This window comes from Scardinius erythrophthalmus (assembly GCF_964197995.2).
Source record: "Scardinius erythrophthalmus genome assembly, chromosome: 8".
In the NCBI taxonomy this organism is placed as follows: domain Eukaryota; kingdom Metazoa; phylum Chordata; class Actinopteri; order Cypriniformes; family Leuciscidae; genus Scardinius; species Scardinius erythrophthalmus.
The window spans coordinates 6,915,930-6,935,062 of record NC_138228.1 but is presented as its reverse complement, the minus strand read 5'-3'; the positions used below and the strand labels follow the sequence as shown (position 1 = coordinate 6,935,062).

The following is a 19,133-nucleotide window of genomic DNA, read 5'->3' as shown; positions in this document are numbered from 1 at the left end:
AAAGAGATTAATTCAAACTATAGTCTTACATAGCCAGATCTATAGTCTCAAATTTACTTTATCAAACTGTCATCACAGTGTAATTTTAACGACCTCATCTGTCGACATGATGCTGGTGAATCGCAGCTGGTGCAAACATATTCATATCATTTTGATCAGATGCTATCTTAACTACTTATCCACAATGTTGACATCAGCAAACCGCTCACACACACAACACCATACACGCTGTCTGCCATCTGCCCTGTACACTGAAAACCGGGATTCATCTGTGAAGAGAACTCCTCTCCAAAATGCCAGACGCCATCGAATGTGAGCATTTGACCACTCAAGTCGGTTACGACCACGAACTGCAGTCAGGTCGAGACCCCGATGAGGACGACGAGCATGCAGATGAGCTTCCCTGAGACGATTTCTGACAGTTTGTGCAGAAATGATTTGGTTATGCAAACCTATTGTTGCAGCAGCTGTCCGGGTGGCTGGTCTCAGACGATCTTGGAGGTGAAGATGCTGGATGTGGAGCTCCTGGGCTGGTGTGGTTACACATGTACTGAGGTTGTGAGGCAGGTTGGATGTACTGCCAAATTCTCTGAAACACCTTTGGAGACGGCTTATGGTAGAGAAATGAACATTCAATTCCCGGGCAACAGCTCTGATGGACATTCCTGCTGTCAGCATGCCAATTGCACGCTCCCTCAAAACTTGCGACATCTGTGGCATTGTGCTGTGTGATAAAACTGCACATTTAAGAGTGGCCTTTTATTGTGGCCAGCCTAAGACACACCTGTGCAATAATCATGCTGTCTAATCAGCATCTTGATATGCCACACTTGTGAGGTGAATGGATTATCTCTGCAAAGGAGAAGTGCTCACTAACACAGATTTAGACAGATTTGTGAACAATAGAAATAGGCTTTTTGTGTACATAGAAAAAGTCTTAGATCTTTGAGTTCAGCTCATGAAAAATGGGGGCAAAAACAAAAGTGTTGCGTTTATAATTTTGCTCAGTAAACATATAGTCCTTTTAAAATTATTTTATTTAATAGGTGCAAAGGCAACATTTCTAATTTTTGTTTAAATACTAAAATAACTAAAACCAAATAAGCTTAAGATGTTAATAAAATCTATATAGAAAAATATTAGAAAAACTAATAAAAATTGAAAACAGAAAAAAAATACTAACAAAAACTATATCAGTGATACTAAAATATGCAAAGGAAGTGGGGGAAGGTCTTGTTTTTTTTTTTTAAAGTTTCGTTACAAGCTGTTAACACATTGGCCAAAAAAAAGCATTAATACATGCAAATTCTAAGGCCCTTCAAGTTTTTTTATAATTGATTTTATTTCAGTTTACTTTTTTTGTTTAAAGTATCAAAACAGTTTTTTATGGTTTTAGTTTAATATTATTTTTTTTAAATAATAACCATGTTTATAGTTTTTCCAATAAAAAAAATTTAGCTAATTTGCATTATATTAAAGTGCTTTATTAGTATCATGAAAACCTTCATATTTCATTACTGTTGAGGAGGTTATCAAAACTGTACCTTTCCTAATAGTTCAGCTCAATAATATTCAAATGCGTTGAATGATGAATACAGCCATGCAAAAAACCCTCAGTGTGATTCAGCTTGGTAATTATGACTCACTGCATTGCATATATATGAAAGGAAAACACCTTGAACTAGTAATTTAATCTGGGATCGACTCCTAAGGATTATCTTATCCACAGAACACTTTAATTAGTTTAGACTTTGCTAGATTGCCTGTAATAAATGTGTCAATCCAATCTAAATGCATTTCAGGGACACATCGTGACAGAGGTGAACAGGAGTGCTTGAGCTGATACACACAATCTGTGTGTGACTGTGTCTCTCTCAATGATGTGGATCCAGCTGTCCGTGTTTCTAATAGCATCTGAAATGTGTTAACAGTCCCTGGATCAGCCACAGTGGGAGCTGATGGCGAGAAAAGCAAACAGTTTTTTGCCAATAAACACAGATATGGAAGACTGTATATAAAGTGTTCGATACCATTTAAGGCCAATATTATCAATAAGTGATACCAATGCTGATCAAATTAGAGACAACGCCAAAGGAAAGGGCAACAAAATAACTCGAAACGAAACAACACTCACCAAGGAGCTTAACAGATACACAAAACACAAAAACCAAAGAAGAGGTGGGAGATCAAAGGAAGAAAAAATTGATAAATATTATCATACCATAGAGATGAAAAGTAGATTGCAAGACAAGAATTAAGAGCAGGATGATCATTTCAAAGGCATCCAGAAAATGCTGTGTACTGCATCTTAGTCAACTCTTATGCTGATCTGTTGTACCGCAAGAGATTTTAAAAGTGGCATGAAATAAAAAGTAAAAAGTGACCTTTTCTTGAGCACCAAATCAGCATATTAAAATGATTTCTGAAGGATCATGTGACACTGAAGACTGGAGTAATGATGCTGAAAATTCAGCTTTGACAACACAGGAATAAATTATATTTTTTAAATATATTAAAATAGATAGGTTTTTTTTTATTACTTAAATTACATAAGAGACTCGTTTCAAAACATAAAAAAACTCAACATTTTGAACAGTAATATGTGTGTATAAATACGGCAGAATCGAATGCAGCTATAATTATTCCTGTTATGAAAATAATACATAGGCTATTGCTGAAATGATTGGTCATTTGAACATTGAGAAAAAATAAACAGTAGCTTTTTGTTTCATCTTTATCAACTGAATGAGCGTGTCCTATACTTTATTGTAAACTTTATTATAAAATGCACATAATAGAGAAATCTTCACACACTCTCAAATACAGAAACCTCCGTAATTATCCCTCTTCTAAAAGGTGCTCATCACTGACTATTATTAACACTGTTGAAAGCAGAAAGCTTTTCTCCAGTAATCTAAGTGGCGTATCAAAGCCATTAGTGCAAATGTGCCCACCTCTATTTGCTACTTCCAATCAAGTCACTCGATACCAAATCAAGCTTTTTTTTCCAGTTTTTTCAAGCTTTTTTTTTTAAAAACACAATTTCTACCAAGAGGGAACCCCACGCCCCCCCCCACAATGTGAATTATTATACATGTGTGTGTGTGTGTGTGTGTGTGTGTGTGTGTAAACAAATATTCAAGCATTCATGTAGCATCAACAATGCTGCTTCCAACAACACAACCAATCAGAATGCTGTGATTGCAAACACCTTGATCAGCTGACAACCAAAGGGTGAGTTCAGAGCCATCCTCAGATGGTAAAATTGTTGCCAAAATCAGGCGCAGTGTTCACTTTGTTTCTCTGAATTTCTGATCACCATTATCTGAATTATTTCATTTTTTATTATTCCTACTGTTCTAATATTGTGGCTCTATCTCTTTCAGATAAAACCTTCCCTAAATTGCACATAACACGGTCACTTCACATTCCTTTTCCTGTCTGTGAAACGGTTCATGGTCAAAAAGTAATTCGGCTTGCCACACCAAATTGTTAGAAACTGAACAAAACCTTGCAGGGTTCATAATTTGCGATATCATAAAAAAAACGAATTAATAACTTGAATGAATTAATCAACCTTACTCAGAGATAGTTACACAGCTCTGTACTGTAGCAAATGTCAAATGCATGATGTAAATTCTCATCGAAAAATGTAAATGGTCCAATTTTTCACTGACACTGGTTATTTTTTACTTTTATATTTTCAGTAGATGAGTTGTAAGAACCACTTTTAGTGTGCCTTCTTGTCCTTTTTGGAGCTTGACAGAGACAAGTGTGGTTTCATTTTGGGTTAAATATTCTATCAACATCTCTCACCGGACATCTTTGTGTCCAAAGGACTGTGTGAATATAATAGAGATCCCAAAGGCGCACAGATAATGTTGTTTAATGATACAGAACTAAAATTATAAACACAGTTTAAATATTATAAAAAAATAAATAAATTATGAAACAATAAAATAATATAATTCAACAAATATTAAAGGGACTGTGTGTAGGAATTTCTCCCATCTAGTGGTGAAATTGTATTTTGCATTCAAACGAATAATGCTCTCCAGCGCCTCATTTTTTCAAATGCGCGTCGCATCTACGGTAGCCGTTATGTACCAAAAAGCTATGACAGGATGTCTTATAATAGCACTTCGAGTTTTTCTTCGGTGAACAGGTTTGTTATTTAAAACAAAATGAAACTTGAAACAACGAAAAAAAGAATGTTACAGTATGAATTACTGACTGTGAAAAACATTAACTATGGTAATTAGTAGTAATGCCTTCTTTACTCGTTATATTTTTTGAAGTACGTGCATTGTTAGATATCATCATCATCAGAGCCTTCTCTAACGTTACTTTATTCATCAAAGAGCCTGTTTAACTTTTAACTATAAATGTTCTACTGTCTATATAATAAAGTACACAGCCAAGCAATGAAAAAAAAGCTTGTAATTAAGACCGTAACATTGACTTACCTGTCGAGAAGAAAGCAGGCAACTTCAGGGTCTCTTTTGAAAGCTTTCTCCTGCATTAGCTTGTTAGCTTGTTTTTGTAATCTCCGGTCACGTTTCCTTTTACGGTCTATTTTGGACTTTTTCGACGACGAGGACTCATCCTGTGACTCAGCATATGTATGAATGAACGGTGTATAAATAACCGTACAGTGCAGCCTTACCGGGGCAGTGACAAGCGCCTCTCACTGCTCTGCTCCTCCGCTTCTGCTGACTTCAGTCACGTGACGCTGGCTCTGAACGAAACGCGTTGTGGAAACGCGTTGGCCTAGTACTTTTTGTTCCTCTCTGCTATTATAGTTTTTCAAGATGGCGGAACTACATGGAAGCCTCCGTGGACCTACCCATCCCATGTATATAAAGATAATAAATTCTTCGTTTACGAGGATTAGTCTGATCATTGGCATAGGTATTTGTACACCATTGAGGGCATGTTTATTAATAAAAATATTGATTTTAGATAATACAATACATAAAAAGCTACACATAGTCCCTTTAAATGATAAACAAATACACTGTGTGCTGGTCTGTCTTCTCACACACTGCTCATTGTTGCTGTAACTTGGAGACATAGCGCATCACCTTTAATAAACAAACATAAGCCTTAAAATCATTCTGACATAGAATGTTCTAGATTTGCTTCAGTTATTAGTCTTCGTCATTTCATCACATCCTACTTTTTTTCTCTATGAAATAAATTTCTATGAAAGGAAATATGTAACATTACAGAAGTCAAGATTTTATCGTGTATATTAAAGCTACAGTGACCGGGAGGGGACATATGGCGCTTTTCCACTGCGTAGTACGACTCGGCTAGCTTTACTTTGGCATGGTTTGCTTTTTCCAGTCTGCAGTTTAGTACCGCTTCAAAGTGGGTGGGATTATAGACTGATTGTTATAGTTGCATGACATCATCACAAACTCGACACAAATAAACCCACAACACAGAAGCAATGGAGCATATCGATTCTCGCCATGTGGATGGATGCAAGTTTGTTTCTAGAGGGTTTGGTGTCTCATGTCGCAAATCCAATGACGCTGATAGTGACGATTCTCTCTGACCAATCAGTGTTTTACACATCACATTTTAGTATCGGTACAGCTCACTTGGATCCTCAACCTACGTGGTACTATTTAAGCGAACCGTACCAAGCCGTACCATGCAATGGAAAAGCGCCATTAGTTTTGTTGTGGCCGCGAGATATTAATTTGTGGGAACGTCATATTAACTCGTGGGAACGTGGTAAGTCGTCGCCACAAAATCATTTTGTCGAGGTAACGTCATCCTTATGTTGAGAGAACAACATTTTTCACAAATACACCATTTAAACATTATTAAATACATAGGCTACTGAGTAGCCTAACTAAAACAATCTTTGTCAAAGATGTTATGAACCCCTGTTTTTAAAATGCTCGTTGGAAAAGGGGTAAGCAACATAAAAGGACACGCGAGGCAAAGTGCAGTTTAAACATTTATTATACACGTCTAATTACAGCCGTGCTGCGTGCCTTATTCGGTTTCACACTTCGCTTGTATTCTCAACAGGAGCCTTTAGAGCAACGGGGCACAGGTGCGCAGGGGCGGAGCCGAACAAGAGAAAGAAACTAATCAGAGCACAGAAACAGATACACAAAATACAAATACAACACTCATAAGGCTTAGGCCGTAACAAAGAATATAGCCTACTTGTTTGTTCACAGTTTGAACGTTCTTGTTTCCACTTATTTAATTTCGAGATCTGAGGTGAATTATCCATTGTTTCTTTTACAGCTACAAAGCTGGGAGCACTAAATGGTAGGCTATTCAAAGTCACATTGCTTGCTTTTAACATTAAATTAAGCACATAAATAGTAGGTCATACATAAATGTAATGTCTGTTGAGAGAATAATGTTAGAAATCAAACTACTCTTGCATCTCAATGATCGCATTACATTTACAGGAACTAGTTTCTCAGCAGCGGCGGAATTTTACTTTGCAGGAATGTGTAGAAAAATTACACAAATTATGTGTAACACTCTAATTTACACATTTTGTGTCAATATTAACTAAAACTGTGTATAAAAAAATGATCTATTTTACACATATCCATGTGTAGTTTAAAGTTTACACAACTTGGGTATTTACTCAAAGCATTTAACACAATATGAGTAGACTGATGTGCTTACACACTTTAATGTGTTAATTTTTATAATGCGACCGTTATTTAAATTAGATAGTCAAACTGAACCAACCAACCAATAAGGTGACTTTTGAGTGAACATAATCCAGACAGTTCCAGTCAGTTGCAGTTCAGTAACGTTAGTAGATAAAAGTCTGTTAACGACAGCAACTATTTTGTTTTTACTATATATTGTTGAAAATAAAACATGTACATGCACTTCGTTATCGACTACCCCTCGCGTCAAAACTGTTCGTGAAAACCACCTCTTTACCAGGGAGGAGATGATTCGCGCCGAATCACCGGTGATGCTGAAGGTTCTTGAGGTAAGCTGTACTTGAATTATTTTTTTTTACTCATGTTCATTTTCAAAAACAATATTTCCTGCTACTGTTATTTTAATACTGGCTTAAAAGCTAGGTTACGACGAGATTTTGCGGGCAAAAAATTCGACTACTGTGAATAGTGTAACTTAGCAGCTAACGTTAAAGTTAGGTGAAGCACGGCTAAACCAAGCAGCTTTATGTTGATCAATGCTGCGAATTTGCGTGGAAACCCCGATTCAAAATCGGCATAATTTTTTTCCACTTTCACACGAAATTCCAGATAATGAAGAGACCTTTATTAATGGATTTTACACGCAAAATATCGCCAAGCAATGGTAGCTAAACGTGACCGCACCTTGATTGTAACTTACAGTGCTACTCGATTTACAATACACAAAATGTTATCTGTAAGGGTGTTTTAAAAATCGTCTACTCTTTATTAATTTGATTAACGTTACGTATAAAATGTAATCGTAGTAGTGGATTTGAAAGTTTGCTGAAATGATTAGCAATATGTCATAAGTGCTCTTGAGTGATGTGCAGGCTAGGTAACTGTTAGCATACAATAACGTTACATGTGCTAACTTTATATCAAATAAGTGACCTTTGCATTATGTCTAATATTTATTACACAGCAAATGAACCAATCAGAAGATGGACCATTTTCCACCGACCACCGTGTTCAGTCTCACCAGATTTAATTTATTCAGGTAAGCATTGCAGTAAAACTCACTAAATCATTAATTCATATCAAATCAAGCATTCTAAACAACTTAAGTTTTTATTTTTGCATTCTTTTGATCTATTATTAGGCCAAGGAGTCCGACCTTACCAGGAAGGTGCCTAATAAGCATAGCCTATCAGCGCACAGGTAGGTTAACTACTGAGGGAAAGAAAAAGATCATCACATGGGGATTTCTTGCATCATGTATCTTACTGTGTATTTGTTTCAAACAGCTGTCCCTTCACTGCAAACAAGTTGAAATTGGCTAGCCTAAATCCCTGATTGCAGTTAAGCCTACGAATCTCAGCATTTTTGGAGAGAATTAAGGAAATGTAAGTATTAAAATTTAATCTGGCATAATTTAGTTTACAGTTCAACTGAAATGTTTGAATGTGCTGACAAAAGGGTGTTACTTGCATATATATATATATATATATATATATATATATATATATATATATATATTCTGAATTATAGTATGATGGAGATTAAAAACAATTTGATTCTTGTGTAATTTTCTCCTCTCTCTCTCCCTATTATATTTTTATATAGTGTTGGAACTGCGATCTTCTCTGAAGAAGAACTGAGCACATTTGTGTTGGTGGACACGTTTGCATCCAGGAAACAGGGGACTGATGCATATGTCACACTTTTCTGGAAACACTTCAGGAGTTTCAAAGTCGCGATCTGATTGGTTGAATTCTACAGGATGTTCGGGAGATGTGAGTGTCGTGTTCTTTATCGGTTCACCTGGAAACAAATGCCGTGACACCAAAACCCCTCGTGGAAGAAGAATGCTATTGTGCTTACAACTGTGACAATGAGCGCTTACCAGGATCAACTAAACACTGGATTTTCAAAAGTATTTGAAGTTCGCGGCTCCATTGTTTAACGTTCTTGAATGAATAATTTATTAGATGCAGCCAGTCTGTTATTGTAGGGACATCAACATCATATATTATCACGCCCCTAAACATGACGCAGAACAAAACGAACTGTGATTGGTTGCGTCACATGTCAGTCAAACGTCCTCTTGGGTGGTCCAGACATTGATAATAATAATGAGAACTGTTTCTTGAGCATCAAATCATCGTATAAGAGTGATTTCTGAAGGATCATGTGACACTGAAAACTTGGAGTAATGATCCTGAAAATTCAGCTTTGATCACATGAATAAAATATTTTTTAAATATATTCAAATAGAAAACAGCTGTTTTACATTGTAATAATATTTCATAATATTTACTGTTTTTACTGTATCAAATAAAATAGTTGGTGAGCATAAGAGATTTCTTTCAAAAACATTTAAATGCTTCATATTTTCTAAACTTGGCCACCAATGTACATTAAGCCAAAAATGTTTTGGAAATAAGTGAAATTATTTTGAAGGTGGGGAAGTGTGTCATGTTACCTAATGAGATTGAGAAAATAACTGTTTTATCCTATGTTGGACATTTCCTTTTTGACTGATTTAAATTGTATTGTTCTATTCTGGATTGAATTTAATTGTTTATATGCCAGTCATTATAATAAATAAGATAATCAACCACAGACTTTATTTTGTCAAATGCTTATTTTGTTTAGGATTTAAGATTTTAGATACCTTTCTTAACACAGTGTGTGTAGCCAAGGATAGCACATAATGTGGTAATGTTACACATGTTTACACATCTTTTACACATATTTTACACATCTTTATGTTAACCTTTCTGACACATTTAGTGTGTTAAACTAATTAACACAGTGAATGAGTTGAAATTAACACAAATCTAGTAGTCCTGGAGCTCACCCACAGATGTGTTAAGATTTAACACAGGTTGTGTCATTTTTGACACATTCTTTCTAAGAGAACAGAACAGAAGCGGACTACAGTCGGACGTCTAGCTTGCTAGTAGTAGTCTCGGTTGCCTAACTTAATATCATTCCGCCGCTGCTGAAGACTGTGCTAATAAATACAGGGAACAAAGTATAACTATTGCAATGTGATGAAAGGGTAGTTTGATTTCTAACATTATTCTCTCAACAGACATTACATCGATAGTCTGGCGTTATAATTTATTTGCTTTTGGTGTACTGTGGAGTGGGTAAAACTGTTTTAATGGCAGGCTAGCAGTTACCGTTGACTCGCGCTAGCCTAGCACCAGCGAACTATGCAACTGGGAGGACTGGGTGAAAACTGTCTCCACTGATAAATAACACCCAGGCAAACTTGGAAATGAGGTCCGATGTCCAAAATCCTGAACCACCCCTTTAATGTGGCTTAAAGGGCACCTATTATGCCCCTTTTTAGAAGATTTAATATTGGTCTTGGGTGTCCCCAGAATGCATTTGTGAAGTTTGTGAAGTTTCAGCACAAAATACGCCGCAGTTACTTTATTTTAACTTCAATGAAAATGACCTATTAATTGTCATTTAAGTGAAATTACTGAACTTAAATATACAAGCTTGATAAAAATGATCATTCTAGAAAAAAATTCAGATGGCACTTAGAGGCTTTTGCATCTGAACTCTTCAAATATTCCCACAAAGGACATTACAACCTGAAATCAGCTGCATTGTGGAGAGCATCCTATACGGTCCCCATCAATGAGGAATTCAACTGTTTCAACGTCACAGTTAAAGTCTAAAAACATGCAGTAATGTTTTTTGTGCCTGATTTGAAAGCCTGATTTTGGAGATACAAAATAGCATTAGCTTAGAGTTAAAAACAGAGATGATTTTGGGGAAAACTAATTTAAAGTCACCATGAAATCAAAATGGATAATTACATTTTTTAAATTGAATATTGCAGTGTTTATTATAAATGATTCATCTGTACATCTTTAATCAAAATAACTCCCCTCCTGCTTGCAGTGACATCTCTTCTCTGATTGTGTGTTTACTGGTACAAGAGCGGGACAACCTGTCAAGGAGAATTCTCCTTCTAGTCAGTAAGGTTGCAAAAGCCAGTTTTCTTTATCTTTAGCTATTTGAACATCGTAACCTCCAACACCAAACACGGAATGTTTATTAAAAACATGCTGTTACATTAACTGTTGCAGTTACCTTTTTAAGGCATTACAAGATGGCATTTTGGGACCTGTATACTCAATGTTACATTAAATGTAACATGAAACACCTTAATGTGCAGAACTGATAACTAAAATAATATAAATAGAATAAAAATGTAATCCAGGATCTGATCGCAGTGAGAGTATTTGTATTTAGTGATTGCCTATCAATGCAATTATCAATTCCACGAACATATATGAATATAGAACAAAAAAAACAACAACTTTTCCTGGAATATACAAGTCACAGCTGCTGTCAAAGAGAGGTCATCTGATGACTGCAAGCCTATTAACAGAGCAGTTTTGTCATTGAATAATAATGAAGCTAATACAAACCTACCTCTGAGCTTGCTTCCCACGGGCACAGAAAGCTGATGTGACTCACTAAACTCCTGTATACCATCATTCGAGACTATTGTGAAGCGAACAAAGCAGGGGTTAAGAGGGGCCATCTTGCTTCTATCTCACATCTACAACAGCCATAGGAGAAAGTCTACCAGAAAGAGTGGTGTGATTGATGCACAAATTTCAAATATCACAAATATGTCATTTCAATTGACATATCTGAATTATTGCTTTTTTATGGGTCCACTGCACTGCGAAAATCATTTAGTCTGACTAGGGATGAGAATCATTTAATTGAATTTATAACCCTTTCATTAGTGATTCTTTTAGTACATTTAAGGAAGTTTTTAATGGCATAAATGTGATCCAATGATTGCCCTTAATAAGTAATGGTTTTAAACAAACAGGTGAAATCCTTTTTTCCCCTCATAAAATTGGCTAGTAGTACTGACTAAAGTTAATCAAATTTCCAGTTATTCATTTCATGTCATGTCACAGAATTTGTATTTTCTTTATGTAATTTTACCATCGGAACCACCGCTACTCTTCCTCGAATGTGCCAATATAAAACTGTGCTGAGGGGCGAGTCTGAGGGGATAGAGAAGGCAAATCCATAGCTGGATACTTTTGGTTAAAAAAAATTAGCCAATCACCATCGAGTATTTCGCTTTCAGTCAAGCCTCCCTTGGTATATATCAACCAATCATCGTAGAAACGTACATTAGGTGCAGGGTTTGAAATTAACTGCCAATTTGGCTACTAAATTTTGAAGATACCGGCCATTCAGAACATAGCCAAAAAAAAAAGGAAAAAAAAGATAAACTAGATTAACTACGTCACAGTTTATATTATAAAATTGGATTTCATACATTCATTTCTTATTCAAATAAAATCCATAATTTTTTACCAAAAATGTATTTTAGGTGGAAAGATCAATACAGTACAAAGAACATAAAAAAAAAAGTAGGATGCAGGAAAATAACAATGTCTTTTCTATTAACCAGATGCTTTTCAATCTTTGCTATTGTTTAAGTGGAAATGTACAAGCGCCCCGTTATTTGTTGCGTAGTGACGGGGATGTTCAAGTTAAGATGTTCACGCTGTATTTCATATATCATGATGACTCACGAGTTGAGTATTTGCACTAAATCTGCGCAGATTTAGCTTACACAAACTTGCCCAGCAAAGTGAGTAAACATAGTAAGTATCACGCCAAATTGGCTAGTGATTTGACCGTTACCCGCCACAGTTGATTTTTACCCGCATTTGGCGGGTTGGCGGGTGTTAATTTCAAACCCTGATTAGGTGATATTAGTTTGAACTGCTACAGCTGATAATGTACCAACTACCTTAATCATGGCCAAGCTACCATTTGAACAGCAGCTACAAATTAAAAGTGAAGAATGACCCCATGCCTAACGGTGCATTCACTCGGGCCATCTGCGTTAACGCTTCTTATTTACTTTGAATGGGTGACATCATGCGTTGCCAAACTGAATTGTGGGTAGGCCTACCGTCGTGTCGTGTCACTGGCATTGCTCGCAGCAGAAGTTGATTTTTTTTTTACTTTTCAAGCACCAATGCAGGCGTCAGCCCATCAGATCGCCTATGCAAATACCCTAGCGCAGACGCTAGCCAATTGCGTTCATGCAACACTGGAAAAGTAATGTGATTGGCTGTTGTCATTATGGCAGTCGCATCAGCACCAAGCTTCAGACATGCCCTCCGTCAAGCGTTGACGCCAACAGATGTGAATGCAGTGTAAGTTTTTCAATGTAACCAGTTCTGAACCCTTGATGTGAGAGATTACACCATATGACTGCAACGTACCACAGAAGCCATATATAGAACACAGAAATGTGCATCTACACAGAATTTTCAATGTGCAGCCAGGGGAAATCTGTCCATCTGGATCCTTCATACAGTGTATGGGTAACTTTATATAAACAAAATACCAACAACAACAAAAAACATTTTCTTAGATGTTCCTTTACAGATTTTAGAGCATCATTAAGGATAAGCCCCACAGTGAAAACGGTGAAGGTGAAATTGTCCATACGGTATTGGCAAATGATGATGTGTTCTTAGAAATAACACATAGCCTAACAAGCGGAACAGCTCATGTCAGTCAGCAGGGGATCCGTCAACGCCATATCACAAGAAGCCCATAAATGACACGTCTCTCCTTCTGAAATTCTGCAGTACATTGCATGACCTTTTATGCCTACCACTAGAGACACAACACAGTACTCCATACCACACTCCCTATGGGATCATATCTGCCCTCACCATGTAGTCATCATATATGAGAGGTTCACCTCACACAGATTACCTTCCTGGCCTGCCATTCCCCTCTCCTTCAATCTAGCTGTTGAATATTTTTTTTTACTTGATACCGGAGAGCTTAAGATCTGCACTTTTATCAGCAAGTCCTGAGGCATGCAGGCTGTTGGCATGCAGGGAAAATATCCCCCCAGAGCATCAAAAATAAGTCTGTCATTATATATAATCTGGGACACGGATGAAAAATTTGGCCCAAATCTAACATGATTGACAAGATTTTCATTAAACTGCTTCTCATTCTTTAATTCAGGATACTTGGGACGTTTATTTCCCAGTAAATACACTACAGTGCTGGGTAGATTTCTTACAAATTGTTGTCCATTACTGATGCCAAATTACATGACAAATATTGTAGTTAATAACGTAATCCATTACATTACACATTTCAGGTAATAATCTAGCTATTTTGATTACTTTTAGATTACTTTTGACCAAACTCGTTTAGCACATTGATTTGAATAGGATATAATCTTATATCATAATGATTTAAAAGAGAAAGAAAATATATTCCATTCTTTGTTATCAACAACATGAAGTGCATTAGATATTATATTAAAGCTACACGGTGTAATTTTTTAAGTTGATTCTTAGAAAAAAAAAACACTTTGTTCTTTCAAAATTATATGTGCTCATTAAAGGGTAATTACTTCTACCAACTAATCGAGTATTCTCGTAAGCGTAGAATCTGCCATTTAGAATACATACGGGCGAGTCGCTCGAATGGCGGCAACCATGTTGCGCCTCCATCTTGAAAATACATTAGCCAAAGAGGGACATACCTGGAAATTCAAGCTTCGCCTTTAGCGTTTTTACACTCAGTGGCACCGTGACGAATGCGAGGGGGAGATTACTCGCGACTGCCGGCAGATTTGAAATAATACGGCCACCGTAGGAGTTAAAACGCCCTCGGAGTAAGAGTGGATAGAAAGTAATATTCACTTGGTAGTCATATACAATTTCACCGCTAGATGGGAGAAAATCTTACACAGAAGTCAGGGTTTCCCAGGCTTGTTCCCACTGTTTGTGTATTTTCAAGTAATAATGTTAACAATTTAAATGTAATTGTTTCACTGTGTGAATGTAATTAGTTTTTTAGTGCTGCCAATTTAATGTAAATATAAACCCATACAGTCTTGATTCTCTGCTCATAATTGGCTTCGTAACACTAAGGGAAACCTGTATTGTAACAGTAAGAAAGAAAAAAAAGGGTTTGTTCAGATTTCATTGCCTTTTCTTTGTGGGGTGATGACTGAAAACTGGAGTAGTGATGCTGAAAATTCAGCTTGCCATCACAAGAATAAAACTTTAAAATATATTGAAACATAAAACAGTTGTTTAAAATTATAATAATATATCACAAAATTACTGCTAGGCTATATGTGTTGGATGTGAGGAAAAGTGCAACTTTCAAAGCTGGAAATTCACAAGTAATAGATTTTGAAAATGGTAATTTCACTGCTTATAATGACTATTCAGCAGTTTTATGCATTAATGGCAGGCAGGTGCTGGAAATGGGAGGATGGCGTTTGCCACAAAGGATCCGGCTTGTGCAAATTATCAACCTTGAGTATTGAGTAGCAGCTGTCTGATGATGTACAGTTATAATTACTCCTTTAAAAACCAAAAAACCTCTCTGAAAAAAGAAAGTGTCACCAATCCACCTTATTTTTCAATGCGGAAGTAAATGGTAAATGGACTGCATTTATATAGCGCTTTCAACAGACCCATGGCCACCAAAGCGCTTTACATGTTGTCTCACATTCACCCATTCATTCACTCATTCATACACCGACGGCGTAAGGTGTATTCTGTGAATGTGCGAGACTTCCAATTTATTAGCCGCTATAGTAAAATAACGAGAAGAATGCATCAAAGTGCAGTAAACTGTAAAACTGTTTGTGCTACAAACAAGCGTGTTTATATACATTTAAAGAAAATGGTAAGAAATACCAGTTTGCAATATCAGGCAGCATAACGAGCCAGACACATTCAAATTACAAATGGCCGTGTTTATCGGAAAAAAATCACAATTTATATTTGCCGCACAGCCGCAGGTTGAAACCCACTCCTTGGTGATAATGAGCAAAAAAATATAACGGGAATTTTTTCATTTGTAGTTCATTTCATGGTCAGAGGAACTAATCAGGAATTCTAGGCTTTTTTTCTCATCATTAAGCCTCTATGCATCGCCCACCTCCACATACACTAAACCTAATTGATATTGTGTCATTTGCTTGTTTTCTAGTTTTCACCAAAGAATAGTGAACACCTTCTTGGAGGGTGGATTGCAGTGAACTCTCTGAGAGCTTTAAATAAAAAAAGACAAACTACATTGAGAGGGAGACAGGAGGACAGTAAGTGGGTGAGAAAGTTCTGATGATGGAAATAATAGAGGGACATAAAGAGGGCATTGTATTCTGTGGTAATATCTTCTTACCCATACACAAAAGAAATATATTTGAAATATATTTTCAGAATATATTTTGTCATATTTTACATTACATGTTATAAATGTAAATATTTCACACTTAACATCATATATTTTTGTTATATTTCAGAATTCAAAATGATAAATATAAGTGAACAACAATGCAAATATATTTCAATGTATTTGGAATATATGCCACATATATTTTTGACACTTTAAAATATATTTCAATATATATATATATATATTTGTATGGGTATAAAAACCCATTTCCCCAGAGATTACAATCACCAGGTAAGTACTACTCAGTCTCTATTCCAAACATCCCATCTCATCATGACCTCTGCCCTGTTTGTTTTGTACAAATTGTTTTTCTGTCTGTCGTGATTTCACCAAGTTCAACATGTTCCTGGATCAACGTCTTTCTTGATCCTGGACCAACATTCCAAACAACCAATCAGATTTGAGGGAAAGGTTTACAGTTTATGTCAAGTTTAGGCTTACCATCAGGTTAGTGCTTCAACATCAGTGTTATTCACCTATCATTTCTCACTGATTTTAGTGATAAATTATGTGTAGGGTTAGAATTAGGGGTAGGGATATGGTTAGGACTAAATAATTACAATATAATGTGGCGGACTACCATCGTTCCGACATCAGTCGCCCCTGGCAACACACACAGAGCAGCTGACCAGCAATCAACACACACACCTGACAGCTATCTCCCTTCATCCTGACATCAATCGCCCCAGGCAACACATACAGAGCAGCTGACCAGCAATCAATGCACACACCTGACGGCCATCGACCAACTCATCACTGCGGCCATATAAACACAAGTGAAGAAAGGCCAGTAGAGTTTATGCTCTCCATTCACTAATGTCTGTTTACCCTTTTCTCTTACAGAGAGTGATTAATGAGAAGGAACCTAGAAGCCTTGATAGAACTCTCTGCTGGTCAAGCTAACTCCCTGCTGTCTGGCTGAAGTTTGCCGTCTTCACTCCACTTTCTCCAGCACTCTCACAACAGAAGCACAAGAGCACCAATACTCCTTCAATCCTCACTTTTTGCACAAGAAATAAAGCACACCCTCTGGGTTTAACAACTTGCGTGTTTTCTCTCCTTTTTCCCCAAGCCCGGCTACAATATGTTGACAAAGGAACATGTCTTTCTTGGCAAAATCATGGTGACCCTGTCTATCTACAGTATATTCATGTGTACACAAAGAAAAGTCCTATTTTACTGTTACTGTCACGGCTGGTTGAAGATAAAAATAAGATATTGAGATTCAAAATAAAGGCTGGATCTAGTCGCAACAGTTGAGATAAAGACAAACTCAGAATCTCAAAATACAAAAACTCAGCAAAAAGAACAACCTCTTAACTTTGAAGATCAGACGAAGGACACTACAAACACAAGGCTTTATATACAAACGTAGACCAATGAAAAGAAACGAGAAACAGGTGCAGTGCATTAATCAAACAATGAATAACCTTGGTAACAAATACTAGCACAGGAAACAAAACAGGAAAGAATAAAATCTGCTGCTCATACCATGATGGTAGTTTGGGGGCAAACTTGGGGTTACAGGATTAGTTTCAAGTTGATAAAACCAAACCAATCCAATCAAGCTTCGTTGGTACCATGACTTTGATCATCAGCTTTCTCTGTCGACTCAGGCTTTGATCCGGAGTGTGCGCACATGAAAGTGACATCAGTAGAAAACAGCCAATCAAATGCCTTGAAAGATGCAATTCACTTTTCACGACAGTCAGCATGACTCAATTCTCTATTCTGCCAAAGATTGAAGAATATAAAATATATAAATGCACTTGCACAGCAAGACGAAATATATTGTGCAAGTGAAAGTTGAAAAGTTAGCTTATATAGTTAAATGTAGGTATAAGGAGACTTGAACATGTAACAATGGCGATGAACACCACTAAAAGCTGAGCCACTTTCATGGTGTCATTAACTAAGCTGAAACATATCTGGCTATCCACCTAAACCGGCTTCATGTTATAGGCCCCAAGAATACAGCTCAAACAAAACTCAAACTCAGACTAAACGTGAAGGTTACTTCAGTCCACCATTGAAAGACTCCATCACCACATCTTTTAAAATCACTGTAATATGATAGAAACACCTTTCTTATCGCCTTTGCAGAGTTGAACGGTTCACTTCTACTTAATAAAGTGTGGAAATTACAAAATATTATTTGATTACACTAGCGTTTCCATTCCAGGCATGGGTGTGCGCTTCTGTCTTGAGAGAAGACAGCAAACTGGATCAGACATCAGGACAGAGAGAGAAGTGGACGGCCCAGATGCCAAACAAGAAGAGACAAGAACAACAGAGTCTCTAGTATGAAAAATGCGTCAGGTCGTCAGCAGGCAGAATCAGTACACACTAAACAACATAACATTCACATAACCTGCAATAAGGAGCACAAACTTTAAGGAAACTGTAATTTCTCTTGTGAAAAATATGTGTGCTTAATTTTATTGAATGTGCACTAGTAGTCTTCAAATCTTAAAGGTATATAAAAATTGTACTTGCAGATAAAATAATGTGAATGAAATAAAAGGCCACTTAATTGTTCATGAATATATTTCTTAAGACATTTTTAAAAAGTATTTGTTATATTATAAAAACATGTTATGCTTTAAAGAATTACACTTATCTATCTATCTATCTACACACATATACAGTACATCCATACAGCAATAATAACAAACATTGTTATAGGACTTAGCTGACAATTCTTTATTGCCAAAAAACACAAAAAAATAAAGCTGAAAAAGAAATATGTAACCAATTATTAATCATTATAATCATCCATATACTACATGAAAACTACCTTGCTTGATGTTATAAATGTTGTCATGGAAACAATGCTAACTGTCATTCCATGCCTTGTGTAACGACTGGAGCGATCAAACACACTATTGTTTCACTTAATCTTCAAACCCCTCACCCAGGCAGGCTACATGATGTCTGATTCCCCCGCTGTGAATTATCACCCTTTTGCTACACTCATACACTTCAAAGACACTTGGGACATTGATTGTTCTCAATGAGAGAACAGTACAGGCTACAAGAAACTGACATGCAGTCCCATAGAAATGGAATTCTCTGGAATTCCTAGAAATGGAATTCTGACAAATCTGTCCAATGAATGAACATGCATTTCCCCAGTACATTTTGTGTATTTATACTGTTTGTATATTGTCTTTTTAAATTGTATAGTGCTAT

General features: G+C 36.4%; 1 protein-coding gene across 2 annotated transcripts in view; it reads right to left on the bottom strand.

Annotated features, from left to right (window-relative positions):
• plin1 (perilipin 1) overlaps positions 1–16,444 on the bottom strand; it is a 36,261-nt gene extending 19,817 nt beyond the window's left edge. The window contains exon 1 of one of the 2 annotated variants that reach the window (XM_081372815.1): positions 16,383–16,444. The gene's annotated coding sequence lies outside the window, so the exon portion shown is untranslated. The remainder of the gene's footprint in view (positions 1–16,382) is intronic. The other variant, XM_081372813.1, reaches the window with a different exon arrangement.
• Between the last annotated feature and the right edge of the window lie 2,689 nt (positions 16,445–19,133).